The sequence below is a fragment of the Zonotrichia leucophrys genome, chromosome 20 (genome assembly GCF_028769735.1).
Source record: "Zonotrichia leucophrys gambelii isolate GWCS_2022_RI chromosome 20, RI_Zleu_2.0, whole genome shotgun sequence".
In the NCBI taxonomy this organism is placed as follows: Eukaryota; Metazoa; Chordata; class Aves; order Passeriformes; family Passerellidae; genus Zonotrichia; species Zonotrichia leucophrys.
Window position 1 is genome coordinate 963,187 of NC_088189.1, and position 12,673 is coordinate 975,859.

General features: G+C 49.3%; 1 long non-coding RNA gene across 1 annotated transcript; it reads right to left on the minus strand.

Moving 5' to 3' along the window:
• Nucleotides 1-523: 523 nt before the first annotated feature.
• Nucleotides 524-4,471, minus strand: LOC135456310 (uncharacterized). Its single transcript, XR_010442503.1, has 4 exons — nucleotides 4,417-4,471; nucleotides 2,928-3,024; nucleotides 1,468-1,536; nucleotides 524-776 (listed from the first exon to the last, which is right to left on the minus strand). It is a non-coding gene; the product is annotated as an uncharacterized LOC135456310 (long non-coding RNA).
• Nucleotides 4,472-12,673: the final 8,202 nt, after the last annotated feature.

Below are 12,673 nucleotides of genomic sequence, written 5' to 3' on the forward strand. Positions count from 1 at the left end.
TATAAATTACAAACATGGCTGGGTAAGGCTGCTGGGTTGTAAGAATAAAACACCTCCAGAGGGAGCAGAACAGGGGAAGGAGCCTTCTCTTGTGAAGTTTGCAGCTCTGTGGCAGAAAAGCTTTTCTGCTGTAAGGCTTGAAGTTCACATGGCAGAAACTGTAATTTCAGACATGTCTCTTCAAAGATGTTATCTGTGCCCTGGCTGAATGGGTGCAGCAGCCTTAGAGAAAGGACAGTAAATCTGTTTTAGAGAACTTCAGCATGTGGAGTTTAGAGAAACCACTCGTACCTGCTGATGGAAGAAAGCTGGGCATCAGCAACTCTTGCTGTTTTCAGCTCGTAATAGCTGCTGTGTTCTTAAAGCTGGAAATGTTCTTTCAATGGCATTGGCTGAGAATCTTATCAAATGTTTATTTAAAGAGTATTTTTTAACCCTTGTATAATTGCAGACTTATAAAACATAACCTCAAAAAAATCTCATGCTGTTGGTATGAAGAGAAGGTGCACATTCATTAGATAATTGTTCTAGAGGCATTTTACTGTCTTTTTTGCCATATAAATATTATAATCAGTAGACCAGCAGCTGCTCCTCTGAGGTTTGCTCTGTGGTCCTGGCTGAGTGCTGGCTGCTGGTTTCTCCTGACCCCTGGAGCTGACTCTCAGAAATGGCAGTGGGAAATTGAGGGTGGGATGTGGAACATTCTCTGTGCTCCTCTGCCGGTTCAGCTGGGCCCAGGAAGGAGCAGGAGTTGTTGCTGGGTGTGACTGGAGCACCTGGGGCAGAGACCAGGGCTCAGCTGGGTCCCTGGGCTGGTGGAATCCCACACTGCTGCTGCATCTCCATGGAGTGACCTGAGGCCCTTCTCTGGCAGGACAGAGCTCAGGAGCTCAGGTTCTGCTTCATGGAGAGGACAGACAGCTGTGTCTTATCAGCAATAAATCACTGGGGTAAGAACTCTCTCCTATGTGGAGACTTTGCACTTTTTAACTTTTGCAGATCATCCTTCAAGTGTAACTCGAGGGAGGTGTCAGCCTCACTCTTGGCTGTATATTAGCAGTTTCTCTTCTTGAAGACTCCAGAGCAGCACATATTGCAATTTCTGTAATTCTTTGCCACTGACAATGTGTGATCACATGTATGTCACACTACTTTTTGTGTCCTAATTTACCTCACAAGATAATATTTGGTGTTTTCAAAGTGCTGTGAGATTTTTCTGACAGTCTTGAAGAAAAATATTTGTTAAATTATTACTAAACCATACCAGATGGGAAAGATGAGAGGAGGGAAAATAGAGCAGAATATTTCAAACCTGGGGGTGTACTATGTTCATATTTTAAACTCATTAATTTCAAAGTGCTGAGTACTACAGGCCATTTTTTTAGTAATGGGGAACACAAAAAAAATCTAGCACATGCCTAAATATGTAATGTTAGGGACTTTAGGGGGATGTTTAGTTTATTTTACCTGCTTGACGTTCATCCAGTTCCATTGTGACCTGGACTGGTGCATTAACTGGTTTGAGAGACCTCCTTGCTGTGCATTGAGAAAGAAAACAGTTTAAGGTGGGAGCATCAAAGGAGAGGATGCAGAAGGCCCAGCAGTGAGTGCAGCTGTCAGTGCTGGACAGGGACAGTTTGCACTTTCCAAGGGGACAAGAACATGAGCCAAAATGCAGAAGCACTGCCTGTCCCACCTGAGCGGATTGTGTTGGGCTGCGCTCCCAGCAGTGTAAAAGGGCTTTGCAGCAGGTGTGTCCTTGTCACCGTGTCACCGTGTCACCCTGCCAGGCAGGACAGCGCAGGCACAGCCATCGGTTTGTGCAGCTCAGGAGTTACCCAGGGGACATTGCAGAGCCGCTGCTCCAGAGACAGCACCGGGGCAAAGCTCCTGTGCAAACAGGTGCCGCTTGTTGGGGACAATCAGCTTTTCATTGAGCCATCATGCTGCTATGGCACCAGCGGGAAAATGGTCTCATTTATGTGCAACAAAGACGTTTAAAAAACAATCCAGATTCCTTTTTTTAGTCAGTGCTAAGATTGGCTTCTGACTTCCTGTTCTCTAATGGGAGGGATTAGGCCCTTTATGTTTTGAAAGATACGGAGCCAATTCTTGTTACAAAATTCCAGTACTGAGATCAAATGAATGAACAAAAACAACTAGAAAAAACTTGATTTGTCAGAGAGGCACCTTCATTAGTGCTCTGTCTCTTTTCTGTCATAGGAATTGTTTTTTAAGCTATAATTGGATCTCACTGACAAAAGCTTCTGGCTACATATGTAAAGATTTGTAAAATGCTGCCTTTCTGTAAGCCGGGCTGATCTGTGCCAGAAAATAGGAACCAGAGCTCCTCCCCCGTGTCAGTGCCAGGGACTATTGGTTAGTTCAGCTTGAAATGCACTCTGCAGCACACGGGTGTTGGCTCAGTGCTTGCTCTTGAAAAGCAGGAAAAATCTTCCTTGGGCAGCGTTTTACATAACACTGCCCTGTGCAGAGTTAAAGAGAATTCCTTACAGAGCAGGTACTGCTGGTGCCAGTCACTGGCAGGAATTGTCTCCTCACCCCAGACCCTGTGCTGCTGTCGTGGAACAAGGGATGTGCATGGCAGCAGAGTGTGATAGAGTGTTTGCATGTTCCACTGCAGCTCTGCAGGCCTGGCTGCTGGGCCGGGGGGTGGCTGCAGCTGCAGCAGCAGCAGCTTTGCTGTCTGTATTTGCATTTCTGCCTGCAGTGCAGGCTCAGTGCCACGTTTACACCGTCAGACAGGGCTGGGTGTGCTCAGTGTCACAAAACAGCGTGTGTGAAACACTTGTGGGTCAGGGCTCCTCTTCACAAACCTGGGCTGGAACTTTGTTACAGGTGTGCCATTTATACATCTGCTGCTCAGAGAAAATAACCACATTTCCCAAATATTAGAATTGGCTTACCAGGGAAGGCTGACTCTGTTTCCCGTTTCAGGGTTTCTTTGGTTATACTGTGCTCTTCCAGCCACACATTCTACTCCAGCTGAGATGAGGAAACATCCTGCAGATTGGATGATGTTAGGGTTAAACATTTCAAATGGATTTTAGTACATTGAGAATTTCTGTTCTTGCCAGCCATAGTTGTGGTGAGCGTGTTGGGAACTTTGTTTTGCCATATTTCTGTGGATTATTGACTCCAAGCACGTTATGCTCTTCTCCTCACTGTTGTAACCATGTAATAGATACTTTTGGAACGGTGTCCCACCAGAGGAATGTCTGTGGAAATTGTGGTCTCAGTGTGACAAAAGCAAAAATCTCTGTGTTTATTCTGTTCCTATTTTTATTTCTGCACAGGAAAAAAAAAAAAAGCTATAAATTTATTATCTGTTTACAAATATTTTATTTTATAAAAACAAGTTCATAATTTATACTCAGGATTCAATTGGGGTTGAAAATCACTGCAGCTGTCTTCATGCAAGCTGTTCTGTCTCTGAGCTTCCAGTTTAATATATGCAGTCTGCCACATTAATTCTTGAAGTGGCTCTTAAGTGGAAAGCTGTAAAAGGGGTGATCTTGGACAAAGATGCTTTTGAAAATAGGAGACACTCATCTTTGGTTCCTGGTGTCTCAAGTAAATAAGCCATTTTGTAGTAGCCTTCAGAATCATGAAAGGTGCTCATAAAACCTCTGCAACTTTTTGTAGTATAGGGAAAGCTAGTCATAAAGTGGATTCAAGTCTCTGGAAAAGGGCCTTGAGGAAGACAGGGAGGGCAGTAATACTCAACCATATGGGTTTCATTAACGGGGGAATGAGTGAAGCGCTGGAAAGGCAAAGTGGATTCAAGAAACACCTGGGCTCCTTTGTGCAGAGGACAGAGCTGGACTGGCAGTAAAAGGGTGTGGGGGTGAAGGATGAAGGGTCTGGAACCAGGTGAAGGAATTTTCAGTCTAAAATTGTGCTCAGGTGTTTGTGGCATGAGTATGTCCTGCTAAAGCCCTTTTTTTCCAGCTGTGTGTGACTTTTGGGGCAAAGAAATGATCTTTCTTAGTTTCCCAGGGAATCACAAGGGGTTTGTACTGTAAATCTCATTTTTGAAAAGAACGAATTTAAGCCATGCCTGTTTCCCAAAATGGAGCACATTCCATCACTGCTCCCGCGGCTTTGGGCACTCTGGGCTGATGTCGCGGTGTTCCGGGGAAGGGGCTTTGCTGCGCAGCAGTGGCAGAAAAATGTGCATCCCTCCGCGCATCCCTGCGCTCACCCGCGCCTCCCTCTGCATCCCTGAGCATCCCTGAGCATCCCTGCGCATTCCGGAGCATCCCTGCGCTCACCCGCGCCTCCCTCCGCATCCCTGAGCATCCCTGAGCATTCCGGAGCATCCCTGCGCTCACCCGCGCCTCCCTCCGCATGCCTGAGCATCCCTGAGCATTCCCCGCGCATCCCTGCGCTCACCCGAGCATCCATGAGCATTCCTGAACATCCCCGCGCCTCCCCGTGCATCCCGAAGCATCCCCGTGCATTCCTGAGCATCCCTGAGCATCCCCGCGCCTCCCCGCGCCTCCCTGCGCTCCGCCCGCCGCCCGGCCCCCCCGGTCCCTCGCTGTCCGCGCTCCCGGCCGGGCTCCGGCTGCTTCTCCCGGTTGCCCCGTGGCCATTGCCAGGCAGCAGCGCTGGGTTCTATGGCACCGTTTTACTCGGGTGAGCGAGGGCTGTGCGGCTGGAAGGAAAATCCAAACGAGCCCGAGCTGATGGCTCGGCGAGCTCGGGTTATCCCCTGGCGCTCTGAGCAGCCTTTACTCAGCAGTCCCATTTTGTCCTGCGCTCCAAACGCAGCCGAGCAGATGGCGAGTGTGAGCGCACGGACTGCGGCGCTGCCGGAGCAGGAGCGGGCTGGCGCTGCCTCCCGGTTTCCAGGAGTGTTTACAAGTTAATGGACTTGTTCCGCTCGAAATAACCCATGGTATGTGCTGGGTTCAGCGGTCAAGAGGTCCTTTAGGAGTAATCGAGGAAAGCGGGAGGTTAGATAGGAAAGCCCCCACTGAGCTTGTGGGGGCTTTTTCCTATCGCTGATTTTAGCACACTTGTTTTTAATATGAAACTGCAAAGAAAGGCAGAAGGAACAGCAGTGGATAACAATATGCAGCCTTCACCTGAAGGCACCAACAAGAAAGATGGAAAGGGATGTTTAAGAGGGCCTGGAGTGACAGGACAAGGAGCAATGCCTGGAGAGCAATGTTAGATGGGATGTTGGGAATAAATTCTTTGCTGTGAGAGTGGTGATGCCTGGCACAGGTTGTCCAGAGTAGCTGTAGCTGCCCCTGGATCCCTGGAAGTGTCCAAGGCCAGGCTGGACAGGGCTTGGAGCAGCCTGGGACAGTGGGATTGTTAGGGTTTGTGTAAAATGTCCCTCACTTCCATAGCAGTTTATTCAAACAGGACTGGAGGCCAGGGAAGGGCAGAGTACTCAGCTCACCTTTGACTAGAAATGTGTAAGGTCACAACTGCTGGGAAAGGCCAAAGCACTTGCTCGGAATGTGCACAAGTGTGTCTTTAATACCCAAAAGCTGATTTGCTGTACCCTTTAGGAAGGCTTCTGTCCGAGTAAAGCGCTGTCCTTGGGATGGGGCTGTGAGCACAGCAGGGCCTGGGGGCACAGCGGCTCCTGGGGAAGGTGCGGGTCTGTGGTGTGGTTATGGGGCAGTGAGCGCGGGGCTACACGGTGTAGTTACACCGTGGTTACAATAGGGTTACACTGTGTGGTTACACCGCGATTACACTCTGGTTACACTGTGGTTACATGGTGCGGTTACACTGTGGTTACACTCTGGTTACACTTCGGTTACACTCTGGTTACATGGCGCAGTTACACTGCGGTTACACCTTGGTTACACTGTGGTTGCACTCCGGTTACAGTTTGGTTACAATCTGGTTACACGGTGTGGTTACACTGTGGTTACACTGTGGTTACACTCTGGTTACATGGTGCAGTTACACCGCAGTTACACCGCGGTTGCACTCTGGTTACACTCTGGTAGCACGGTGCGGTTACACCGTGGTTCCACCCTGGTTCCACCGCGGTTACACTCTGGTTACACGGTGTGGTTACACTGCGGTTACACTCTGGTTACACGGTGCAGTTACACTGCGGTTACACTCTGCTTCCACCCTGGTTCCCCCCCGGTTCCCCCGCGCTCCCGCCGCCGTGCTCGGAGCGGAGCCTCCCCAGCCCGGCCCTGGCTGGGCTCCGGGGCTGGGTGACATCACTGGCAGCCAATCGGGAGCTGCCTCAGGGCACAGTTTAAAGCTCTTTCATCATATATTTATAGTCAGTGCGGGTATTTCGGGCTCCGGCAGCGCTCGTTCTGTCGCAGGGTCCGTGTGTCGGTGCGGCTGGGGAAGGACAGCCAGGTGTGAGCGAGGTGCGTGCCCGGCTGGGCACTGAGCGCCGCGGCTCCGGCTCTGCCCGGACGGGTTTCGCACTCGGGGCGGGCTGGGGTGTCCCTGCTGGGCTGTGCCTGCCGGGCACACTGCAGGGATTGCCCAGGGTGTGCCAGGACATGTGTGTGTGTCTGTCCGTGTGTCCGTGTGTCCGAGCGCAGCCGGCCCGGGTTGACCCTGGGCTCCCTCCCCTCACTGCCCCAGCCGGGTTTGGGGTCCCCCAAAGGCCCCCCAGCCCTGCTGTGCCCGCTGACAAAGCTGAGGGAGAGCTGTTCCCTGCGAGTGTCTCTCCCAGGAAAGTGCAGAGCCCCCGGCATTCCTGCTGAACTCTTTCCTTTCCTGAGTGCCCTCTGCAGCAGGACTTTGTGGGACTGCAAAACTGTTCTAATTTCCAGCCCATAAGAGATAACATGATTTCTTTTTACAAAAGAAACAGAGGCTTGTGTCAGGGGAGGGAGTGTCTGGGATGTTCTCCCCCCACCTAAGCACTGCGGCTGTGCCCTTGTCAGGTGCTAAAAGTCACATGTTCAAATGTGTTCCATGATGGGCCTGCAAAGTGCAGAAGTGGCCCCTTCATCCTCTTGGGATCACAAATATTTTACATGCTCCTGAGCTAAGAGGCTTGGGAAGAAGCCTTTCAGGTGCTGTCCGTATCTCTAGCAGGCTGCTCAGCCTTCACAAAGGATTTAGGAAATGAGGCAAACCATGAGGTGAGAAAAGCTGTTGGCATGGCTATTTTGAGATCACAAAAGGGAATGGCAACTGCAGAGAGACCTTGCAACATGGAGAGACTGAGAGGAGAACTGGCCAAAACGAGGCGTCAATGAATTGTGATGCAGCTGGGGCTGATAAGAGGGAGCCGCACGTGAGTGAGGTGTTGGTCTGTAAAGAAAGAGATCATGGAATCCAGATGGCCTCAGGAAAACCTTCAGCTCACAGGTCAGTTACAGGCAAGAAAGAACTGAAAGTTAGGAACTGTTAGGAAAAGTATGAGGACAGAAAATCAAAAACATCTTCTGTCCCTGTTTGCATCTGTGGTTTCATCTTTGACTGAGTCCTGATCCTGTTGCAGCAGGACTGGAAAAGGCATCTGGAGCAGGAGTTGGGATCCACATCCCTTTGGGAAACAGCTGAGCAGATTTTAGTCTTCTCTTTTCCACACTGCACAGGAATCTGGTAGAGTTTATAGAATCTGAAATTGTACAAGACAGTAAGTAGGAATTGTCAAGGAATGATGTCCAAATAAACTAAGAGAGGGTTTTGGACATGCGATGCATCACTGAGGTTTGGAACTCACCGTTGCAGTTGTAACTGAAAGAAGATTTATAGATGTTAAAAATCATCAAAGTTGTTGAGCAAAGCTATTTCTCTATTTCAATGAACTCTTATGCTGCATATTCCTACAGGTTAGGGCAGTATTTCAGTCAGGAGTGCTGCATACTTGCCCTGTTTTTGTACTCTGAGCATCAGCTGTTGGTCTCAGCTGGAAGCAAGCTCCTCAGCTTTGTTGGACAGTGAAGCCATGCTGGCTGTTCTTGTATTTGTGGGCAAAATTCTGCTGTACCACCACAGAACAGCATCCCAGCTGCTCACTAGAGTTGTTGTACAAGCCAGCCCCCACTGATCTTTATTTCCTGCTGTATTACTCTTGGAAAATGAGAGTGATTTTCCATCTCCTGTGACTTGTGGGTGGGTCAGTCTCTGTTTGTCTGAATGCCTTCCCAATGAGCATGAGAATATTGAGGATTTTGCCAGGCTAAATCTGGCACTTGCAGTTTTGCCACACTTGCAGGATGTGCTGGAGTGTCCAAGGTGCTTTCCATGCCCATTCCTTCTCCTGCTGAGGCTGAGGAGCAGCTGCTCAGCCTCTGTGATGGTTGGTGTGCCCAGCCTGGTGGTGCTGGTGCCATGCCCAGGGTCAGTGACCACTGCTCGCCCCCAGCAGGGCTGTGCTGACCCTTTCTGACCATCCCCTCTCCTTTGGAGCGCTGGGAATGGATTCCACAAGGGTTTGCTCCATGTTTTTGTTGGGACTGAGGTTAGGCTGAACGTCCTGTAGTTCTTCCTCCTCAGCCCTCTGGAAGCTGAACATGACATTTGGCTTTTTTCCAGCCATCAAGACCCTGCTCTGATTGCCCTGGCATTTCAACTGATTGGCAGCAGCCTCACAGTGCTGGGAACCAGCAGCTTTAGCATCCCCAAATGCATCATCTGGTCCCAAAGGTTTTGTTAGTGTTTGTGGGTTTTTCCTTTTCTCACCAGGTTGCTGCAATAGTCCCTCTCTGGCTCTGCCTGTCCTGGGCCCTCCCTTAGATTGTCCCACTGGGCAGGGACCTGGGAACCTGAGGGCAGGGCTGGCAGTAAAAGCCAGGGCAAAGAGTGCATGCAGTTACCTTACTGATAAAATGGGAGTATTTGTGCTAGAAGGGCCTGTGAAGGTCCCTGCCTGTGCTGCTCTGAAGGCTGATGTGCTCAGTGCTGGTTTTTGTTTATCTTGGTTTGTCTGATTCCTTGTTTCACTCCAGCTCCCTCCTGGCTCTCCTGAGGCTGAGCAGGAGGCACTTGGGAGTCTGGGCATGGCACAGCCAGGCTGCCTGCCCGAGGAAGCCTCTCAGACACAGATTGTCACAGCACCACAAACGGCACCAAAACGCACCCAGACCTTCTCTTGCTGCTCCTGGGGATGATTCTGTCAGTGAGGAGCTGCATCCATCACCTGGTGAGCAACAGACCCAACCCCACGCCAGGGGCTGCACACTCAGGACCCAGCCTGTGCTGGGCTCCTGTCCCACCTCTGCTGCCTCCCACACTCTGTGTGCAGCCTGTGAGCTGAGCTCCCAATGCTCCTGCAGGGTTATTGATCTGTGCAGGTCATTATTGCAGCTGTTGAACAGATCTGAAGAGACTGAGGGAGGAAAAGTGGGACATGGTTGTTGGTTATTTCTCCTGTGTTTTTTCTAAATTCTCTTGACTTCATGTATCTCATTATTATTTATGAAATACAAATAACTCTCTGGCAGATTTTTTTGTGTTGTCAGGGTATTGTGCTTCACAAGGGAAGCCTGATTTATCCTTGCCTTGAGGAAATTATATGTTGTAAGTGAAAGGTTGTCATTAATGACCAGTTTCAGTCAACAAGATCTATGTGATGCTTTCTGGAGCTTGCATGGGATTGACTTTGCTCCAAAGTGCTTGCACAGAAGTGTTTGGAACAACAGGAAGGAAAGGACTTTTGTGTTTCTCCAGGAAGAAAATCCTGCAGCTTGTGCTCCTCATTCAGTCATTTTGGGCTTACAGAGCAGTACTTTGATCCCTTTACCTGCCTGTGATAGTAAAGGTGCTCCATATGGAGAATGGAATCCAAGGAATGCTGAGTACAGGATATGTAGTGTAGGAGGAAAGCAAAAATTGGGCTCCAGGGCTTGTGCTCTGAAAGCTGGAGTGATTTGACATTGCTGTGTTTGCCCTAGGACAGAAACTACTCCTGTCCTGAAGAGAATTCCACCTGGATGTGCTGTACCCTGGAATGATCAGCTCTAGACCCAGCTTTGCTGTTCTGATGCTGGGCTGAGTTGTCAGTGACCACTCTGCCCTTAAATGGGTCATTTTCTTCCTGCTCCCTGTTTGCTGTGCCATCTGGGGCCTGGGGGCTTCCAGCTGCATTTCTCCAGGGTGCTTTTAGTGCCTTCCACACTGTGTCACACGATTTGTCTCCCTGGATAACCTGCTGCCTGTTCAAATGCAGCTGACTGAAGTCTCTAAAGCTGCCACCAGAAGTTTTAATCTTCCAGGCATGATTCTACATGCCAGTGCTTTTATTTGCCTGCAAGTGCAGAGTGGTGTGTGCTTGATTTTTCAAAAGCTCTGGTAAATGTTTTAATCCTTTCGTTACTATTATTTGATCAGGCCACATCTGAACATGCCACACTGCCTTCCAAATGCTAAATTCCTCTGTAATTCCTTTAATCTGTATTTTCTCAGCTTATTCCCTCAGTGTTGGATCTTTGAGTTAATAGAAGACAGGGGCAGATCAAGAGAGATCTGCCTTTCTGATCCGGGGACACAGAGGAATCCAGTGATCTGGAGGCAAAAAGCTCTTTGCTCCTGCTTAAACCTTTCTCTTTTGATCACTTCAGGAGCCTTTGGAATTTCAGACATTTTCTCCCTCTTCCCCTCATCCCCCTCCTGCTTAGCAGGCAACCACCTCACTTCTCCTTTGAGTTTCCCTGACCTCAAAGGAATGATTTCCTCTCAGCCTGTGAGCTGGGCACAGCACAGGTTCCTCCTGCCCTGGGGGATTCTGTCCCGCTGTGGAAAAGCTTTCCTGGGCCCTCTTTGGGAAACCTTGTGTGGAATGGGAGCTTGGCCTCTCCTTTCCCAGGGATTCAGCAGCTGAACCTCAGATAGGAGTGAAGTGGTTCCTTTGACTCTGGCTGCTAACAGGAGTTCCTCCCTGAGTCTGGGGGATGCAGCCAAAGGAGGAGAGGTGGTGGAAGTGGTTATGGCACAGTTTTGGAAGTGGTTATGGCACGGTTCTGGGAGTCACCCCCAAAATGCCCCATGGCAAGGGGGTGCAGAGAACCTGGCACCTGCAGGTGAGAGGGGAAGGTGTGAGTCAAAAGAGCTGCAACGTTAGAGAAAGGGTGAGGTATTAGACATCAAAGCATCACATTTACTATCACAGGGATCGAAACAATACTAAACTCTCATTGCAACTGTGGCATCATCTTTTGGAGGAGTTTTGGGTAGTAAGTGCTGTCACTCTCTCAAGTAACAGGTTACAAAGCAGAGTGGGACAGAGATTTCATGAGCTTGGGAAAGGCAGAGGCTGCTTTGGGGCTGTGGGAGAGGCTGTGCCCCAGTGAAGCTGGCTTGCTCTGGCCAGAGCTTTCTGCAAACAGACTGGCACCCAGCTCGTTAACCTTAATTACTGTCATTCACAGCCCAACTTCTGCCCCTTCGATCCCGGGGTGACCACTGGCACTGCTGCCCTAAAAACGAGGGATGTTTTACTCGGAAAACTGGAGTGGTCTGTAACTTTTCCTTCTCTCTACTTTTATTTTGGGGGATACAGTGACAGGGTTCATATCCCACCATGAATTATTACAGCTGGATATTCTCACAGCTTTTTGCTTCAGGCTTTTTGTCCTTTCTGTTCCACTGGGGTGCAGGTCATGACTAGCAGCCCTTCCATGGTCAGTTCAGATTCCCCAGCTTGTCTTACCAGTGCTTGTGAAGGCTGAGAGTCAGGGAAGGGAAACTTGGGTTTGGGTTACATTGAAAGTTGTGCCCATGGGAAGGAGGTGATGAAACATGGGGAGGAGAATTGCACACAAATACATGGGAGGATTTAATCTAAATAGCAAACTGGCCTCTGGAAATAGGTGAAGTTTAGAGCCTGGAGAGCATCAACCTCAGGGGAAAGACAGGCTCCTTTTCCATTGAGACCGGGATTTTAGCTCGAGCTCTGCATTGCTGCACTACAGAAAGAAATTACTTATCTCCTCAATTCGGGATTAATCAATTATTTGAATTCTTAAAAACCCCAGAAGCAAACCCAAATCCCTCTCTGTATTTCTTCTGTAGTCAGTATTTTCAAGTGGTACTAATTCATTTGCATTTCTCTGTGCTTTAAAACTAATTTCCCCAGTGTTCTACTCTATTTTTATCTGTTCAATATTAACCCAGCTAAGATGATTTCCAAGTCTGTAGAATCAGGTGTGAGAGTAAACAACTTCACATTTTCAGCACTGCTTACAAAGTCAGTTATTATTACTGGAGAGCAACTTCAGTTCTGAGATGATGATTCCACCCCCCTGGTCTCTTTCAGCAGACAATTCCCTCAAGTATCATTTCCTGTTCTTGAGCAAGGAGCTGAATTTCTGCCCTGTTTCTGTTTCAGAGCCCTGCCCTGCCAGCGCCTCGCCCCTCTGACCTGCAGAGCCTGCCCAGCTAAGGCTTTCTCCTGGACAGCGTTGGTACCAAAAGTCAGAGTAAGTCATTCTTGATAACCAAGAGGCTCCTGGGAAAGGTGCCTGAGTTATTCCGAAGGGTTCATCCCTCAGGACACCCTGGCTCTGTCACACCTCAGGTCTTTGGCTGGCAGCTCTAAGGGGCAGCACAGATTTCTGACCCTGCTGTAGCTCTGTGTGTGGAGAGGGAAGATTCACTCCAAGATTTGATCCCAGGAGTCTGTACCTGGTTGAGCTTCCAAATTCAGTGAAGACAATATCCAAAATCTCACTTTGTTGACCTTCATGTTTAATATTTG